This window comes from Tauraco erythrolophus, chromosome 3 (assembly GCF_009769465.1).
Source record: "Tauraco erythrolophus isolate bTauEry1 chromosome 3, bTauEry1.pri, whole genome shotgun sequence".
NCBI classification, from domain to species: domain Eukaryota; kingdom Metazoa; phylum Chordata; class Aves; order Musophagiformes; family Musophagidae; genus Tauraco; species Tauraco erythrolophus.
This window is the reverse complement of record NC_141467.1, coordinates 86,042,032-86,059,071: the sequence shown is the minus strand read 5'-3', so window position 1 is coordinate 86,059,071 and position 17,040 is coordinate 86,042,032.

Here is a 17,040-nt window from a genome sequence, read left to right as displayed (position 1 = left end):
AAAAAGTTTTAATTTCTGCACAGTAATCTCAATCTAGATATCATACACATATATACGGAAAGCCACTTGGAAGAACATGAAGTGCATGGTTTCAGAAGTTCAGTGTCATCTCGTTAGCTTTGTAGCAATAGGCTTTCTCTTGAAACATAAAATCTAGAATAAGTGTCTGTTGTGGTTTGAAGTGGGGGGGGAGGTCCGGGTGGCAGAAGCTGCCCATCAGACCGGACTCCCGTCCCCCTCGGGGCTTGAGCCAATCGGCGCCTCTGCGAATTGCCCTATTTACGTCGGACAAAGGAACCGGAAAGGTGTGCCGGTGCCCAGGAGCAAGGAGACGGGAGGGGGGCACGGCCCCCTCCCGGCTCCCGGCCGGGCCGGCGGCCTGGGTCGGGCTGGGCCGGGCCCGCTCCGTCGAGGATGGCGGCGGCAGAGCCGCTTGGGGAACTCGGGGAGAGCCCCGCTGCCGGGGCGCCCACCGGGCCGAGTTCACCCAGACAGGACTGAAATCTAAGAGAAACGGCCACACAGATAAGAGGTCAGTGAAGATGGAACGGAACAACGTGTGCCGCGGCTGAGTCCCCCTTGCCAGCAGCGACCCCTTTGTAACAGTCCTCGGTGGAGCAAGCAGAGACCCACTCGCAACCAGTGGATGACCCACGTCGGAAAGAGATGCCTAAGCCTGAGACTATTGTGAATCATGGGCACAGGTAGAGACACATTTACGCATTTTACGCATTCAGAGTCTGTACGGAGACGCATTTAAGGTCGACATGACGACCCACGCCGGAGCACATTTAAAGTTTGTTGATGGCCCACGCCAGAGCGAGTGGCTGCGGCTCCTTAAAAGCCCAGGACTGGTAAAGCCCGCACTTGGGGCAAATCCGATGGGGTAAGGATTTGCCCCCCCAGCGGGTAGGATTCACGCTTTCGCCGTGAGTAGGGGATCCACTGGAGCAAGGGACAATGGTGTAAGGACTCCTTTTCCTTTAAGAGAAGCGGCAGTAACAACATGGAATGAACTGACCTGCACTCCCCCATTCCCTGCCCCCCTGCGCCGCTGGGGGGAGGAGGTAGAGCCGGGAAGAAGAGGCAAAGAGGGGGGGGAGTGGTGTTGTTTTTAAGACCTGGCCTTGTTTTCTCGTTATTCTCTTAAGTAACCGTTTTTGTGTGCTTTTCTCTTTCTAGGTAGCTGTTAATAAATAGTTTTGCATTAAGAAAAAAAGCCTCTTTTTGCCCGGGACTGTGGTTGGTGGGTGCTCCTCTGTTCCTGTCTCGATCCTCAGCTCTTTTATTACATTTTTCTCTCCTCTCCATTTTACTGGACTGGGAGAGCTGCGTGGGTTTGGTTGCCGAACTCAGCCCAACCCACCACAGTGTCATAATTGCATTGATAGCCCAATCTACTCAGATGTCATCAGCTGTGAAATATTTTTTTCTGAATATTCAGCTGGTCAGAAACTGTAGACAAACAAATCAGGAAAGCTTCTTAAATCCAGAGACTTTTTGTCTGAAAGCTCTTGTAATCATAGAATCATAGAATTGTTCAGGTTAGAAAAGACTTTTAAGATCAACAAGTCTAACTGTTAGCCTAACATTGCCAAGTCCATAAACCATGTCTCTAAGCACCACATCTACACATCTTTTAAGTATCTCCAGGAATGGTGACTTCACCACTTCCTTGGGCAGTCTGTTCCGATGCTTGACAACCCTTTTGGTGAAGAAATTTTTTTCCTAATCTCCAATCTAAACCTCCTCTGGCACAATCTAAGGCCATTTCTTCTTGTTCTATTGCTTATTATTTGAGAGAAGAAATAGACACCCACCTCACTACAACCTCTTTTCTGGTAGATGTAGAGAGCGATAAGGTCTCCTCTCAGCCTCTTTTTCTCCAGGCTAAAAAATCTCTCCTCCCTCATAAGACTTGTGCTCCAGACCCTTCACCAGCTTCCTTGCTCTTCTTTGGACACACTTCAGCATCTCAATGTCTCTCTTGTAGTGAGGGGCCCAAAACTGAACATGGTGTCTGAGGTGCAGCCTCACCAGTGCCAAGTACAGGAGGACGATTGCTTCCCTAATTCTGCTGGTCACACTATTCCTGAAACAAGCCAGGATGCTATTGGCCTTATTGGCCACCCAGGCACACTGCCAGCTCATATTCAACCAGTTGTAGACCAACACCCCCAGGTTCTTTTCCACCAGGCAGCTTTCCAGCCACTCTTCCCCAAGGCTGTATCATTGCATAAGGTTTTGTGACCCGAGTGCAAGACCTGACACTTAGCCTGTTGAACCTCGTACAATTTCCCTCAACCCACCAATCCAGCCTGTCCAGATCTCTCTGTAGAGCCTTCCTACCCTCTTTTTCTCTTCTCCTCTCCTTCTCTCTCTCCCTCTTCCTTTCCCTCTCCCTCTCCCTCTCCATGTACCCCTTCCTCCCTCTCTATCTCCTTCTCCCTCTCCCACTCTCTGTCCTTCCTCTTCTCTCTCTTCCGTGAATATTCCAGTAAGTTGAGTTCAGTCTCCTTCATTCCTGCTTTTATCCCTCTGGTGGGAGTTATCACACATCTCCAAAGTTTGGTGATATGTGTGTATAAAATGTTTTTCTCTAAATAGCGGTTCAAACATCAAAAAAAAGAAAGATATTTCCCACTCACAAAGAAGTATAATAGCAAGAATAACACCTTAAGACTGTGGGGTAACGTGTGTGTCATTTAACAGTATCTTAGGAGCGTTTACCAGCAAAAAGGAAAAAAAGACAAGAATCCAGACTTGGGTATTCTTTGCACCAGACTTGGGTATTCTTTGCAGATCTTATTCTCTTTTTAAGTTTGTTGATTCCTTTGTAACATTATGAAAGTAAATACTGTTCCTTTGAAGAAAGCCACATTAAAGACATTTCTAGAATGTCTACTGAGAGTTCAGAAATCTGCATCCTTGATTCCAGTAAGAGATCAGCTGATCCTAAAACATGGCATGTTTTTCAGATTATTGTGGACATTTGTTACTGTTCAGCATCAGTCACTTCAATTTTGCTGCTGACATGAGAATGCAGTTGCATGTCACCTGTAATTTTTGGTCTAAAAATGTTACAGAACAACCAACTTGTTCCGATCTAATGTATTTGCATATGTTGAATTAAAGCAAGATGGTTGAAGTTTACTTTTTTATTTTCTATGTACTGTAATGATATCAAATTAGTCTAGCATCAAACTAAAGCATAATTATACTCAAACTTTGTTTTGCATCGTTTTTGTTAATAGAAAAAATATTGACCCTCTAGCCTTTGAAAATATAATACGGATTGAGACAGTCAGGTTGGGGGCCAGGGTCCATGTCTACCCGTATCTGCAGGACCCTTAGTTCTACTTAAAAGCGAATTATAAAAATAATCCATTAAAGTTAATAGGCTGCAATGCTGAGACTCTATCCCCCCTTAGTTATTTGTGTGGAAGATGGATGGTCTGACCTTGGTAAATTTAGTCTCTTACTCAAAAAGTGGCATCTCAATTTAAAGTGACTTATTGTAGTGCTCAGGAATATTTTTTAGTACCTGCTGTTCAATTTTGTGAGGTCAGAGCATGCCTTGTAAGTCACCATTGACCTCCCATTGCCCTACAAGTCATGTTTGGGCAGTCATTTTTGTAAAATCCCGAGTTACAAATTTTTGGCCACTTTCAGTTTTCCACGTTTCTTCCTCAGAAGAAGTCACTCAGTCATCTGATTCATCTGTGTAGGTGAGCTTCTTTTCCCTGACCAACATGAGTTGACATCTCACAGTTAACTGCTCAGGTCCAGGATCATCTTTGTAATGGCTGCTTAAACTCTTAAAGGGCTTGCAGAAAATAACCACCCTTCTGTCTCTCTTCGTGCTCCATATCCACATGTCTTAAGTGGTACATTTATCCTTAGCCTAATCCAGGTTTAATATTCCATGAGTCTTTACTCACACAGTCAGTCTCCTTACACTACTCCTTTACTCCTTCCTATACATTCTCCATTTCAATTTTCTGCCTGTACTGTAGCTCCCAACCATAGTTATCTTAGATTTCAAGGTTTACAGTACTTGGTAGCTATCTGTAGCTGTGAGTGACACAAGCTTTTTTGAAGTTATTGAGATCTTTTGCTTGTGCTTCATAATGGCTGGAAATATAGAGAATTTTCCTTTTTTTTTTTATTTTCCTCCCATTCACTCTTCATGGTAGTAACACCACCGAAGTTCTCTGCTATGGGATTTTCTGTCTCTGTTTCTAAAACTGTTACTGATAGACCATTAGGCAGATATACAAAAATCAATAGCATTTTGAAAGTTTTGTTTCTAATCTTTACAATCAGAGGTTACACAATTTTTATTCCTTGAGATACTCTGTGTACTGAAAATCACATGAGTACTGAGGTTCAAGTTACCATTCCTTTATATTTTCTTGTGATTATTAATTTATACACACTATTTGTTTCTTGTATGTCTACTCTTTAAACTCTCCGTGTTTTGTATATTTTCATCCAGTTCTCTTTATTCTGACTAGTTCAATTTCAGTTCTGTTTGGCTTTCTTTTGATTTTCAGCCTTGATGTTTATGTTCATGTTTTTCCCTTAAAGGCTAAAAAACTCTCTTAGTTGGAAGATTTTAACAGTAAGTCAAAACTGTTATAGAAAGATTTTAGATTTTTAAGTGTTCTGAGGAGGTTTTGTTAAGGGAAAAATTGAAATATGTATCAGATTCAGTTTTTAAAGTAGTTCAGCACTTGCAATATCAAATCTCATTGTCTTGCAATTAGATTGAGTTGCTGAAGTGCCCGCAGCAGATTTAAAAATGCAGCACAGGCTCCAGAGTCACTTAGTGAATGTCTGTACTGCAGATGAACTATTCGTGTCCCAAAAGCTGCACAGAGATCCACCAAGGCTCATTTATTCCCTATCTATTAAACTAGCCTTTGTAGACCATCGTGCTGTTATGGTTTAGCTGTTTATAGCTGTTCATGTTTATATTGCATTACAGTCTGAAGTGCAGACGACTGCATCTGTAATAGATTGGAATAGATGCTGGTCGAAGGAACTTAAAAGTATGTTCTGCACAGATTCTTTACTTCTCATGGTTGAGAGGTGATATTTTTGAAGAGCTGAGAGCTAAATGTCCTTTGACAGGAACAATTCTCTTTGTGGATGTATAATTTTCACACAAAATGAAATTCACAGATAAGTAGTGTTTGATTTCTGCAACACTTGAATCCCACAGTTTGGATACAACTCATGGCCATGCATACAATGCTGAACTGTAGCTTTAATGTTTTAAAAATCCATTTAGGTCATTGGAGGAAGAAATATTTCTACTGGTTGGACTCCTGAAGACAAAATTATCACGTTGTCCTACAGGCAGTAGGACTAATGAAACCTGATGTCTTATATATTTGAGTCGTGTTTCCTTTACGTCACCCGCATTACTCCAGGAAAATTACCTTTGCTCCCCACCAGGTGATCCCTTACAAAATACACATACAAGAAGAGAAAAACATGCACTAATCTTGAACTACATGCATATGAAACAGCTGCCTGCTACCAAAGAGAATGTGTAATGGCTGATTTCACTCTCCTTTGGTCTCAAGAGAGGCACTGTTTTGGGCTTTTCTCCTGTAGTCAGTCACCCTTTCAGTAAATTTGTAGGAATATAATTACTTAAACAGTTCTACCCATCTCTCAATGAGACTAAAATTAGCCAATGTATTTCAAAGTTATCAAGAAGGGTCTGACATACAAATGAAATTGAATGAAGTTCAAATTAACTTGACTTCATCAGGAAAACACACTAAGTTTTCCACTCATATTAATGGTTATCAGGTATTCTCTTTAGCATAAACATTGTGTAAAATGTAGCAAATAGCACCCATCAGTTCTCTGTTCAGGAGGAATGAGTACTAAGTATATATATGTGTTATAACTTTAACAAAAAAAAACCCCAAACAAACAAAAAAAACACAGAAAAAACCTTGAGTCTATTCCAGTATGTGCTCAGTTTCCCTCCTCTATTATTGAGCTCCTGAATAAGTTATTCACCCACAGTTCCCAGAGTGCAATATTTTCCTGCCAACAAAACAATAAAATAATACCAGAAGGGGTTTTTTTTCCTGTTCTTCACCTAAAAGCTCTTCATATGTTTTATTTATATTTTCACCATCCTAAGCAACAGAAAATCAAGCATCCATTATGTGCACTTCCAAATAGGAAACTGAAGATGCAGCTCCCAGAAGCCTCTGTGTTAACATTTAAAAATTGAAAAGCCATAGATACAACAGAGACTATTGGGAGCTTCCTCTTCTTGTTCTGTTGAGAGAAATATGATGAACTTTTGGCTGAAAGTTCTCTGATAGGAAAAAAAATACTAAAAAAGAAAAAAAAATTACCACATATTAGAACAGAGTACTTCTCATTTAGTATCTCCTAGTCATCTTTGCCTTTAGCCATCCAGGATTTCTGAGGGCAGCAGAGCAAAACCAGCTCTCCTTGCTCAGGGTAAGAGAGGTCCCTGTTTACAGAAGTACAGAGGTGTACAGCATGCATCATAGAGAACTAGATTAAATTGGTTTGAAACCATGATTTTCCAATCAAAAATAAAATTTAATCAGAACTGTCTTCAGGATTGTGGCTATTTTGACAGCATTTGGGAATACTGCTTTTTTGATTCCTCATGTGGATGAGTATATTGAGATGCACTTTAAATAAACTTTAACAGGTTTATTTTTTAGTACATTTCACTTTATTTCAACCTTTCTATCATTTTTAAGGTTTAATCTTTTCTTCAGATGCATTTGCGTCATCAAGTATAAGCAAATGCATATTGACAACATTAAATGATGTATTTCAATCATCTATTGATCAAAGCAGTATTATCCTGTAAAATTGTATTCCTTAAAAACTTTCCCTAAAAATCTATTGGTTTTTCCTTCTTCTTTCAGAAAGTAGGGGTTTGAAATATAAAAATTCCCATCAAGCACAAGTGTTGTGCTTTGACAAGCTCCATGTCTGCATATCTGTGATTCTGTTGCAGAGGGCAGTGACAGGCACGTACAACATCCAGGGCATTACACTGGCATTATAGGAAACAACGTAGACTACACTGGGTCTTCCCGGATAAAGAAGGGTGCTAGCATGACTGAAAACAGCAGAGTGAAAGGACATGGAGTGAGGTGATGGGGGGCAGAAAAGGGTAGAAAAGAAAGAAATGGAGATATTGGTTTGGAAGCAGATAGAAATAAATTCATTTTCACATGAGACAAAGGTGAAACATGAGAAACCTGAAGCTGAGCCTAAAAAAAATGCATGGATCAACTTGGGTGGCGCAAGGAGAGGATGAAATGTGGAAGGTGGTAACAAATAATTACCAGAAGAAAAAAAGGGGAGAATGTGCCCTGGAAATGCTGATTACACACAGTGCCAGCTAAACTCAGCACAGAGATCTATAAAAGCCCTGCTACAGGAGAGGTGGTGCTGCAACTGAAATGAAGCTTTTGCAATAGGCTTGGAGTTAGAGGTCAAGTAGTAATGTGGTTTTCTCCACTATCAGCATTTTTCACAAGTGCAGTTAGTTAATTTACTGGAAGACTCATTCAGGCTGCCCTTGCCACTACGAGTTCAAATAGCCAATATGCCACAGGCATTTTATTTTACATGCTTTTTGAGGCTAACTTGAAAAAAGCCAAGTGCAGGACTGTTAATTGTAAATGTTATAATGATAACCATCGCTCAAGGTCACAGCATGTCCCTGAGCAAACTGAGAGTGATATACCCGCTGTCCTGGTAACTACCCTGTGCCCTGACCACAGTGTGGACACTGATGCATTAACTTCTCTGGAAGCTAGGGTAAAGAGGATGAGGAAACTTCCACTAAAATACTTATCATTAGAATGTGATACTTTTTTTAATATTAAACCTGAACAGTTTAATATTAAACCCCTTTCAGCCCGGATTTATCACATATAACTAGAGTGTTAACTAAACTGCCTGCATTAGGAAACGCTTTTCTCTAAACTCCTTACACAACCAGTGGAATTTAATTCACTTGTGGTCTTTTGGTGATGTCTGTATTTCTCCATTTCATATGAAAGGTAACCAAAGGATCCTCATCTGGTGGTGGGGCACATTTGTGTCCACACTTAGGTGAGCAGAAGCTCTGCATTCTCCTCCAGTTTTAGTTGAGATTGATCATATTTCCACAAGATTAACTCCCATAAACATATGAGCAATCAAAAGAACTTTATGAAAAATTTGTGATGATCATGATTATTTCACAATTATTATGGCATGAGGCACAGCCCGTAGAAGACGTCTATTAAAAATCTGGTGTAACACAAAGGCAGTTTCTTTTTTAAAAAATCACGACTCTTAAAATCTGAAGTTCATTCTTTCTTTTTCTAAGAAATGCTTTCATAGCCACAAGATTTGCAACAGACAGATAAAAACACATCACATTTGAGTACTTTGTAATTAGAGCTTTAAGAAATACTTCAAAACTCAGAGTAATTTTAGTCATTACTGATGAACACCAGGAAGTCTTTCATTCATTCTTTCTGATAAAAATCTTTATCTTTGTAAATATTTATGGACATAATATCATAAATTTTTTTATGGCTATGAGACTTGGATCTCCCAAATCAATGAGCAAATGATAGGGACATGATATTCACCATTCAAATGGATGAATATTCACCAAGTCTCAGATTTATCTAGTAAAAAGAATCTGTCTAGGCTTCCTCTAATGACAAAGGGAAAAGAGAAGCTTCTCTAAAAAGAAGCTTTATTCAGAGAAGAGTTTTCAGCTAGTTTTGATTATAGCTGTTCTCTGGCTGCAGAAAAAAGTCCAGTTTATTAGCCTGTGAGGTGAGAGCATTTGCAAATCTCCCTCTAAATTCACATGGGTTCAGATGAAGGTCAAAGTAGTCCTACAGAAGATATTTGTTGAAGTTTAGCCTTATTATATAAACAAATGGCAAAATCATGCTTTAGTTATGCGTGGGTAAGTAGAAAATGAAAATACTTTTTCAAATAAATGCAGGACTACCTTGCGAGTAGGATAAGAGCTTGGCAGCCAGGCATCAAACCTGGAGACTGGAGAGACCAGAGGGTCTGTGAGTTGTCTACTGCATGGGCCAGGAGATCTCAGGAAGCTCTTGCAGAGATCATGGAGCCTGAGGGTTGACTGAGAGAGACGTTTGTGTATGTCTCAGCATGAAGCAAGTGAAGCTGCTAGGGAAGTCTGAAAGTATAAGACTGGTTACTGAAAGGGTCCATAGTGTGACATTAGACCGTGTAGTAATGACAGGTCTCATGTAATATCATGGTCACAGTCATGTAAGACCTGAGACATTTGTGATCCTTGTGTAAAGCTATTTTATGCACTAGATTTTTTTTTCCCTATTCAGTTTGTTAAGAATTGTTTCTAACTACTGGAACAGTTCCAGTTTAGTCAGCTCCAGACTTTTCCCCCATGTTGCACAGCTCTTTTGCATATGAAATACAGAACAAGTAAATTCCCCCTGGCAGAGGACTATACTGATGGGTTTTTTATGGAAAGCCGATACTTTCTCATTCCTCCTCCATTCTCATCTACTATACATCTCAAAAGTATTCTACCCAGGTCTCCAAACATGCCCATTTTCTACCATCCTCAGTCAAAAGGAAAAGTTCTGTATGGGTGAAGGCTTCCCAGGGATTCCTAGAGAAATACAAATTTTTCAAAGAAATAACTAAAACAGCCATGTATCAACATGCACATTGTTATTTAAAGCGAAGCAAAATATGGCAACATGCTAGAAAGGTTATTCAGCTTTTGAAGTTTGAATTGCACAAGCCCGTGAAATGGGTGCTAAAGGAGAAAACAATTATTTTAACTCGCTTATCCTGTGCAATGGCAGCAGTTACGCTTGGGAACTGGTTTTCGGGGATGGCATTATCATAGCAGTACAGGCACAGTGCTGCTTATAGCGCTATTTATCTTAATGCCAGTATTATTTCTCTCAGCAGAGTAAAAAAAAAAGTGTTTAAAAATGTGGACAAAATTCTTTTTCATTTGAATCAGTGATAGCTATAACATATATACATCTATTATAGAATAGCAATTAAGTGACAGTGTAAAGCACTTGGCAGGATTGCCTTCGTGTAGTCGAGAAGAAGCAGATTGAGTAGTTTGCTACTTTCTGTCTTGTCATCAGACCAAAAGTAACTCTTACATCCTGCATGCTGCTAAATTTACATTGGAAATGTATTTTTCATTTATCTGACATGATCATCTCTCATGGATTATCAAAGTCTGTGTGTCTCCTTTTCAGAGTAACAATCTGCTACCCTACTGTCAGCACTCTCTACTCCCACCAATGTCTAATTAAGAGTATTCTGACTGAATGCTTCCTTTCACCTCTACAAAATTTGAAGTAGACTACTTCTAAATGAAAAGTGTTCACAGATGAATATATTTAAATCCTTTAATAATAACCACTTTATTTAAGTCCGTGCGATTTCTTATGAGGACAAGACCTGTAATTCACAATTTGAAGAGTCTTGGTAATTACTCTGTGTAGGGAAACCATTGTGCCCACATGAAGCCTTCTCCAAGATGGAAGCATATGCAAAGATTTGGCATGATCCGTACTTGGATAAGATATGTAAGTGAACACTGGAACACTGGCTGCACTTGCATCAGGAATTGATTCACTGAATTGATTTCTATATCAGCTAAGCCTTAAAATGATGTTTCAGTATATGGTGATCTTGAAGATGATGCATTCAGGTAGTCTGCTTTTATTAAAGATGAGACATTAGCAAAAGAGACAAAGGGAGCTTTTTATCTAACTTTCCCCAACCTAAATGTTATGGTTTGAAGTGGGGGGGAGGTCCGGGTGGCAGAAGCTGCCCATCAGACCGGACTCCCATCCCCCTCGGGGTTTAAACCAATCGGCGCTTCTGCGAATTGCCCTATTTACGTCGGACAAAGGAACCGGAAAGGTGTGTGCCTGTGCCCAGGAGCAAGGAGAAGGGAGGGGGGCACGGCCCCGCTCCCGGCTCCCGGCCCGGTGCCCGCTCCGTGCCGGTGCCCGCCCCATCGAGGGTGGCGGCGGCGGAGCCGCTTGGGGAACTCGGGGACAGCCCCGCTCCCGGGGCACCCACCGGGCCGAGTTCACCCAGAAAGGACTGAAATCTAAGAGAAACGGCCACACAGATCACACAGGTCAGTGAAGATGGAACGGAACAACGAGTGCCGCGGTTGAGTCCCCCTTGTGAGCACCCTCTTTCCAACCCGTCCTCGGTGCAGCAAGCAGAGACCCACTTGCAGCCCGTGGAGGACCCACGTCGAGAAGAGATGCCAGAGCCTGAGCACGGTACGCATCTAGAGTCCGTGGGACAACCCCCGCCAATGGGGAGGTGCTTTGTTAAAGGAGATGCCTGAGCCTGAGACTGTTGTGAATCATGGGCACAGGTCAAGGCGCATTTACACATCTAAGTCTGTACGGAGACGCATTTCAGGTCGATACGACGCCCCACGCCGGAGCGCATTTAAAGTCTGTGTGATGACCCATGCCAGAGCGAGTGGCTACAGCTCCTTAAAAGCCCAGGACTGGTAAAGCCCGCACGTGGGGCAAATCCGATGGGGTAAGGATTTGCCTCCTAGTGGGCAGCATTCACGATTTGCCATGAGTAGGGGATCCACTGGAGCAAGGGACAATGGTGTAAGGACTCCTTTTCCTTTAAGAGAAGCGGCAGTAACAACTTGGAATGAACTGACCTGCTGTCATGGTTTGATGTGGAGGGGGGCTGGTTCTGGTGGCAGGAGAGGGGTTTTGGTCCCTGTGACCTCCCCGGTTTTGGAACCGGGTTAGGCTTAGTTCCGGCCACCAGATCAGACTGCCATCCCCCTCGGGATTGAGCCAATAGGGCGCCTCTGCGAATTGCCCTATTTAAGTCGGGACAAAGGGACCGGAAAAGGGTGCTTCGCCCAGGATCGAGCAGAGAAGGGAGGAGGGCACTGCCCCCGCTCCCTGGCTCCTGGCCGGGCGGCTGCCTGCGTCGGGCCGGCGCCGCCCACAGAGAATGGCGGTGGCGGAGCCAGCTGGGGAACTCGGGGGCACCCCGCTCCCGGGGTGCCCACTGGGCTGAGTTCACCTGGAGAGGACTGAGATCTGAGAGAAACAGCCACATCGACAGCAGGTCAGTGAGGATGGAGCGGGAGGAGGTGTGCCGGAGCCAAGTTTCCCCTGCGGCTGATGGTGAGATAGCAGGCGGCCCCCCTGCAACCAGGACGGCCTCGGTGGAGCAGAGACCCACTCGCAGCCCGTGGGGAGAAGATGCCTGAGCCTGAGGACGGTCGTGTTGGGGTGCACGACGAGGCAGAGCGGCATCTGGAGTCTTCGTGACAACCCACGCCGGAGCGAGTGGCTACAGCTCCCTAAGTATCCGAGACTGTGGTAAAGCCCACACCGGAGCAATCTGGGGGGAAGGATTGTTTCCAGTGGGCTGGACTCACGTTGGAGAAGTTTGTGGATTTTTCCTCGTGGGTAGGGGATCCGTTGGAGCAGGGGAAAAGGGTGTAAGGACTCCTTCTCCTTTAAGAAAGAAGCAGCAGTAACAGCACGGAATGAACTGACCTGCACTCCCCCAGTCCCTGCCCCCTGTGCTGCTGGGGGGAGGAGGTAGAGCCGGGAGGAAAAGGAAGGGGGGGGGGGAGGTGTCGGTTTTAAGATCTGGTTTTGTTTCTTTCTGTCCTCTCAAGTAATCGGTTTTTGTTTCCCTTTGTCCTTCTAAGTAATCATTAATAAACTGTTTTGCTTTGAGAAAAGCTCTGCCTGTTTTGCCCAGGACCATGGTTGGTGGGTGCTCCCTCTGTTCTTGTCTCAACCCTCAGTCCCTTTGTTTTTTTTTTTCTCTCCTCTCTACTTTACTGGAGAAGGAGAGACTGTGTGAGTTTTAGTTGCTGGATCAGCGTAAAACCACTACACCTGCACTCCCCCATTCCCTGCCCCCCTGCGCCACTGCAGGGAGGAGGTAGAGGAAGAAGAGGCAAAGGGGGGGAGTGGTGGTGTTTTTAAGACCTGGCCTTGTTTTCTTGTTATCCTCTTAAGTAACCATTTTTGTTTGCTTTTTCTCTTTCTAGGTAGCTGTTAATAAATAGTGTTGCTTTAAGAAAACAGCCTCTTTTGCCTGGGACCGTGGTTGGTGGGTGCTCCTCTATTCCTGTCTCGACCCTCAGCTCTTTTATTACATTTTTCTCCTCTCCATTTTACTGGAGTGGGAGAGCTGCGTGGGGTTTAGTTGCCGGATCGGCCTAACCCACGACACTAAATCACGTCAGATCTGTTGAGCAACTCTTACCTCCTTACAGTCTTTCTGCATTTTCGCTTGCATGTTGGATTTTTCCCTGGTCCCACTCCTACACAGATCTGCAATACTGTATTCCCTGGTAAATAGCTGTCACATTTCACTCTCGAACAGACTACTCCTCTTTGATGGGCACCATTTCTGTATGAAATTTGCTGACTGCTGTATGATTCTCTAGGGTGAAATGAGATACATAGACACAAAACATCAAACAGAATATTTGCACCCGAAAACAGCTTTGATAATTTTCTGTGCTGAATACCTTAACTTCTGGCTGCCGAAAGCTTCCTTATGAGACATGCTTTTAAATTCCATACAGTCCTTCCAATAGTCTTCTTAATTCTCCAGAGGCATCTACGCTAGTGAAAGAACAATGCCAAGGCAGAGCTCAGCACTGAAAGGTTATTGTTTGTAGTACTGTTAGGTTGCTACAGTGGTTCCTGGCACACTTTTAGTCCAGGCCAATTAGCACTCTTTCCAAACAATTCACAGGCACAGTTTGTGAATTCAAGGTCCTTGAATTTGGTCCACACTTTGGATGTGGCCACCCTGAATTGGAAGCTAAGAGAGTTTAATAACAAAGAGGTAGCCAGACTTTACTAGCTGGTCTTAGAATCAGAGTCACTGTCCCAGCTTTGCATACGTCCCAGCATAAATGTCACCTTAACATCAAGTGATCATTTTGGTCCATAGTCATGCACAATGTAACAGTGAAAAATCATCATAAGTCAATTGTTTTATCCACAGACGCAATAAAAAAGTATTTGACTATGGATGACTCTAATCATTCGAGGCAGGTATCATTTACATATGTGGCAGATTGATTTTAGTTGACAAATCTATCGTACATGGAGGTGCCTTCCAGTATGCCTAAAATGTCATGTAGATTAGTCGTTGTTCGTCCCCTTGAAATCAAGATGGATTATAGGTGTCAGCCTGCCCCAGGACTAGGTAGGAATGCTTTTGAGCAAGTTTTTACATCTCGATTGCACACCACTAAGGTAAAATGAGACTTTCTGTATGTCAGGGTTTAGTTCAGCCAGCAACTAAACGCCACACAGCCACTCGCTCACTCTCCCTCACCCCCGGGGAATGGGAAGAGAATTAAAGGGGAAAAGGGAAGGAGACGTGTGGGTTGAGATAAGAACAATTTAATAATAATAATAATAATAATAATAATAATAATAATAATAATAATAATAATAATAATAATAATAGAAAGTAATAATAATAAAATGATAATTAAAACTATAATATATGAGAACATACATATGTTGATAATAATATATACAAGCAAGTGATGCACAGTGTAATTGCTCACCATTCAGTGACCAATGTCTGTCCCAACCTGTCAAAGGATCCTGAAACAGATAAGTCCCACACTGCAATCCCAGAAAAGTGAGAGGCCCGAAAAGAAAGCTAGAGAGAGCTAGAACTCTGAAAATCCAAGAGTCGGAGAGAATTTCAAACTTTCCGGTCAACCCTCATCTATATGCTGGGCATGACGTTATATGATATGGAATACTCTATTGGCCAATTTGTCCCTCAATCCTAAATCTAAATTCAAATTATAAGGGGAGTTGTGAACCCTTTGTCCTGACCATGCTCCCCCGCAGCCTGTTGGGCTCCTGCACACTGGCAAAACATTGAAAGCTGAAAGATCCTTGATGTCTCAGTACCAGCTATAAGCATCAACGCACTGTCAACAATCTTCTCATAGCTAATGCCAGACTACAACCAAAACACAGACAAAACCAAGACAAAGGGCCCATGGCTGCCCTTATGGTTTGAATTTAAACTGAGACTTGAGGGCTAAATTGACCAATGAAGTATTCCATATCATGCAATGTCATGCCCAGTATATAGATTTCATAGATTTCATAGATTTCTAGGTTGGAAAAGACCTTAGAGATCATCGAGTCCAACCATCCCTAATCCCCATTAAACCATATCCCCAAGTAGATCATCCACCCTATTCTTAAACACATCCAGGATGGGGACTCAACCACCTCCCTGGGCAGCCTATTCCAACGGCTGACAACCCTTTCAGAGAAGAAATACTTCCTGACATCCAACCTGAATCTCCCCTGACTAAGCTTATACCCATTTCCTCTTGTTCTATCACCCAACACTAATGTAGAGAGCCCTTCCCCTACCTTCCCACCATCTTTTCTCAAGCATTTGTAGGCTGTAATCAGGTCTCCCCTCAGCCTCCTCTTCTCCAGGCTAAACAGCCCCAACTCCCTCAGCCGCTCCTCATAAGTTTTATTTTCCAGCCCCTTGACCAGTTTAGTCGCCCTTCTTTGGACTCGCTCCAGGAGCTCAATACCTCTCTTAAAGCGAGGGGAATATATATAGACGAGAGTTGACTGGAAAGAAGGGCCTTTGCTCTTCTGGAGGCTCTCTCTCTTGGACACTCAGACTCTCAGAGTGCTATCGTTCTTTCGCTCTTTTTGGACCTCTTGCTTGTCCAGGATTCTGGTGTCAGGACTTATCTGTTTGAGAATTGTTTTCCGGGACTGGACAGGCATTGGTGACGGAGTAACCAATTACACTGTGAGCAATTACACTGTGGGAGAAATTACACTGTGCATCACTTCTTTGTATCTATTATTATGCATATATATACTCATATATTGTTATGATTATAATAATTGCTTTTAATTTGTTATTAATGTTGTTATTAATATTACTATTAAATTGTTCTTATCTCAATCCATTAAACTCCTTCCTTTTTCCTCTTTAATTCCCTTCCCCATTCCTCAGGGGTGGAGGAAGGTGAGCAAGCAGCTGTGTGGCCTTTAGTTACCAGCTGGGCTAAATCACACCATCAGTCTTTTGGGATAGCAATTTCATTTACATCACTATAGATGGACAAGCATGTCCAAATTTAACCCTGAGCTACCCTGAACAGCTTCTGATATCCTGAGTACTGATCTACTATTGATACTCTCGGTTCTGTTACCTACTATTGACCTTAGTGGAATTATAATGATGAAAATAACGAATAAACTGCTGTTAGAGTGGACTGCTCCCCAAGGAAAAGTGAAGGTGACAGTGAGGCAGTCAAGGCACTGACCCTGTCAACCAGTAGCCTAGTGACAGCCAAATATCTCTGTAGCTCCCAGCTTATCTCCCAACAGAGTGATATGGGTTACAGCAGCACTTTGAGTATGGGCAGCCCAGCTCCTCAGAGTTAAGTGTTGCAGAGCTTGTAGGTGCACTGACATAATTTCCCAGAATATGTGTTATAAGAAAAAGAAAAATTCAGCATGTAACTATAGCCAGAAACAGGTTACAGTATATTTTTGAAGTTTGAAAGACTGAAAAACTGTACCTTTGAAATTGTTCATCTGATGTTTCCACGGACTGATCCAATGAGATTGCTCCCCAGATCGCTTCAATGAAACTCTAATATAATCATTAATAATTAGGAGCGACATATACTGAGCACTTCAGGAAAACGTTTTTTCTCCCTCTCAGCCCTGCTTCCCTAAGGACAGGCAGCCGACTCCTACAAAGTGGGTTGAATATTGATCACCACTTTATGGAGTACTCTGCAAGTCAGACTGCACACATGGAAGCAGCTGTAATGAGCCAGTTAGATGTTCCTCTACTGATGAAATCAAGAAAGTTTAGAGCTTGTAACCTGGAGCTGCAAAGTACCTTGCAGCTGTATTCACTCCAGGA